The sequence below is a fragment of the Rhamphochromis sp. 'chilingali' genome (genome assembly GCF_963969265.1).
Source record: "Rhamphochromis sp. 'chilingali' genome assembly, chromosome: 4".
In the NCBI taxonomy this organism is placed as follows: domain Eukaryota; kingdom Metazoa; phylum Chordata; class Actinopteri; order Cichliformes; family Cichlidae; genus Rhamphochromis; species Rhamphochromis sp. 'chilingali'.
In genome coordinates this window covers 15,262,767-15,266,674 of record NC_137948.1, presented here as the reverse complement: position 1 = coordinate 15,266,674, position 3,908 = coordinate 15,262,767, and positions in this window count along the sequence as shown.

Here is a 3,908-nt window from a genome sequence, read left to right as displayed (position 1 = left end):
CCTGGGAAGGTTCAGCGTAGTTGTTCTCTCCGTTTTTAGATGTCAGTGAACTTTGTCACTTAGGTGTTTCTTGAGATTATTTTAGTCTACTTCACTTTGTCGGACAGATTCTGTTTAAGTGATTTTTTTTGGTTAGTGTAGTAACGTTGAACTCGGCTTTCCCCCCCAAAAAACGTTTCTAATTCATGACTCCATCCATCTAAAGTGAAGGTAAAAGTGAAGGCAGACACACTTATCCTCTTCTTCTTCCTGTGGCGTCTGCACATTCCCCTCACAGGGAAATTTACCACAATTGCATGCATGACAAGACAGAACAGGACTTGGCATGACTCTGCTTCTGCTCATATGATTAAAAGCTCACACTGAGCAGATCATGCCGAGTACTACGCAGGAATAAACAGAGTAAGATCACCTATCAGTCACTGCTGTGTGACCAATACGTTCTTTGTCTTGATTTCAGAAGTAGAAGAAGCTGCATTATATGTGAGGTGATGTAACTACAGACTTTGCCCCAAGGAAGCAAAAATAAACCACCAGCATAACGACTGAGCGAGCTGACAGCTCTGGAAACTCTGCAGGCTTGTGCAAAAGGGTTAAAACGTGCTGGAGGTGGAAAGTTTCCCCAAGTTTCACATGATGATGTGTGATAATTATGTGAAAGAAAAATCAGAGTGGTAGCAGTCAGCATTGAACTTTCTAAAGTGGAGGTTGAAGCCTCGTGAACGTGAATATTCTGTATTTTTATAGAGAAGAAAAGACACAGAAACCCTCAAAGTCAAGACATCTGTGTCGCAACATAAAACAGAATCTTTCTAAAGATATTGTTTTATGACTTGTAATTAATCACAGCACCGTGTGGCTTGAGGTGCTCTTCATTTCTTTATCCGTTGGTAGAAAAATGTGAGGGAAAGCTAGTGAAACGTGTAAAGACATACATGGAAATAAAGGATGTAAGACAACTTCTTTAAGTAGTCTTCGGGAAATGTTCTCCAGGCTTCTTGAAGGACATTCAGAGCTCTTCTTTGGATGTTGGCTGCCTTTTGTTCTGTTCTCTGTCAATGTGATTGCCACACTGCCTCAATAATGTTGAGGTCCAGGCTCTGGAGGAGGCCAATCCATGACTGATAGTGCTCCATTGTGTGCCTGTGTTTTTTTAAAATATGTTTTTATTGTGTCTTTGGGATCAATGTGATGCTGAAGAATGAAGCCATTGCCAATCAGATGCTTTCCAGATGGTATTGGATGGTGGATTAAAATCTCACGGTACTTTTCTGGGTTCATAATTAGATTCATCTCTCCATCAGGTCTGATTTTCAGTCCAGGTCTTGTGTAATTAGGCACACCTCAACCTTTGCTCCCCATTTTTCTTCCACTGAGACCATTTCCGATGAGGCTCCATTGAGGAGTAAATGGATCAGCTGAAGGAGCGGAGGCACCTCACAGGTCCTGTGTCAGCTCTTTGTTGTTTCTTTCCCCATATCTCTTAACAACAAGACTTTGAGATGCTGATCATTTGCTGTAGATTGTTTTTAGACCCTTCACTTCTTCTGTTCTCCATTTGTGCAATTTTAAGGACACACTTTACACTGTGCCAAGATATGCCAAATTTTGGGTTAACAGCTGTTTGGGATTGACCTAGTTGTCCAAAAATACTATTTCATCATTTTGTCAGACTCTGTTAACATTTTCTGTAAATTCAGCCAAAGAAATTTGAACAAATTGTGTGTTTTTGCAGCAGGGTGCTATAGCAACAAAGAGCCTAAAGACACAATTGAATTTTTTTGTTTAGTTTTCTGTTATGTGCAGATACAGCACTGGTTCATCCCTTGGGTTAGGTGACATTTTATGCTTGAAGGATTCACAGATCAGTGTTAAGGGGTCCTAATAAATGACTGGACTAAAAACAAGTGAAAAAAGGAAGCAATGTCCAAAGACAAAGTTGGATGATCTTCAGAAAGCCAGGAGAACCTGCAAGAAATTACAAGAAAATGTGTCTGTTTGGAAGCAAAATATGAAGATATGAAGGATGGCTCAGGACTTTTTCACAGTAAAAATGAATTTATTGACATTGTTTCTTGTTCAAGAAGATTTCAGATTTGTTACCAGATCAAAGTCTAAAAGTCTAAAAAAAGAAAACAGAAAAATAAAGTGTTAATAATGAATTTCACAGTTCTCTGTAATATGTTGTGTGCTGAGTCAGATGTAGTTTAATTAGATGTGGGGATCTTAAAGAGGTTTTTTTCAGAGGTATTTTAATGAAGGCATTTACAGTGAAGGGTTATGTGTAAAACATTTAAGGATTACTTTCATCCACCAGGTGGGACAAATCTATTCACAGTAATCCTGACTTTAAGTGTGTATGCTTAATTTTATTGCCTACAGGTTAAACCAGTTAAAGACACACACACACACACCAGTCAAGTATTCATATCTTGTGGGAACATCTAATTGACATAATGGTTTCCCTAACCATAACTATGAAAAATGAATGCCTAACAATAACCCTAAATTTAACAAACACCCAATTTAACCATTTCCCTAAAGTCTCAAAATGCCTTTAACTTGTGGGGACCAGGATTTTGGTCCCCACAAGTAAAGTAGACTTCCAACTTTTGGTCCCCACAAAGATATGAATACACACAGCGTGCCGTCTGTTCCGTTCATGCTGCGACCTGCTGCTCCTACATTTCTGCTCATCTTTGATGTGTGTCAGGTCTTTAACAGCAGCGGGACTGGGGCTTGGGGGTAAAGACAGGGCTCGAAACGAAAGTTACACCACAGCGAGACCTCGCAACAAAACACCCCGCCTCCTTCCGCCCCTGAGCGCTGCGCCTTCTCTCTTTCTGGAAATCTCTGACCTTATAAGGTAGGAAATTAAACCAGAACCTCATTGGTGGACGGGAGACAAGGTACAGGTAAACGTTTGGCCTTGTTTGGGATGTGCTCGGATGTTTGTGAGAACAGCTCTTGTTTCTATTACTTCAGTTTACCTTAGAATGTAATTTGTTGTTGCAGATAAAAACACCCTGTCAGAAACACGGTGCAAAGGCCCACTGTGGCTGACACGTCTGCAGTGATAGTGGGGCCAATCAGCTTCCACTTAAAAAAATGAAATGATAAAAACAGGAACACACTTTGTGCACGAGACTTACATGTTAGTTTACATGCTGCAGTCATTAATGACACATGAGAGGTGCCACACCTCTGGTCCCGTTGCAGGTACAGACCCCCCCACATACACACACGTACACACAGACACACACTATAGGGGGCAGTGATCTTGCACCAGTGAACATTTCGACATTACATTCCTCCTCAGAGTCTAACTTACAGTTGTTGAACCTTTTTGAACATTTGTGCACTTCCACATGTGTGATGTTCAATGAGGTTTAGTCCCTGAAAGCCTTTGGTTGTTTTTCCAGTACTGCTGTGGAAGACAACAGGTATTTATTTAAGCTGTGCATTCATTATTGATAGACAATCATATCATGTCAGGAAAAAAAAATGACAAGGAACTTAAGTGAGTCATAATTTAAAATTAGTCATTTCATTAGACAGCTCTTCATAATAAGTGGAGGATGTTAGTGAGTATGGTCAGTCAAACTGTATTTTCCATTTTCTGTTTCATTATCAACATTTATGATTTATGCACTTTGTTTGTTTTATAAAAAAAATTCCATCCGGGTTGTAAAATAGCAAATTTCTTTCTTTTTGATTCAGAGCGACTCGCAAGTCCGCGTTTTTACGTGGAGCACTTGAACACCGCGCGAGGAGGGGGCGGGGCCGTTGGCTTACCTGCGAAAAATAAAACTGGGCCGATCCCAGGTGGAGTCGACGCATCCTCGCTGATCCACGCCTGAGCAGCAGGAGCGCTTGACGGAGCGGACAGCCGGCTGAAGACGCGACGA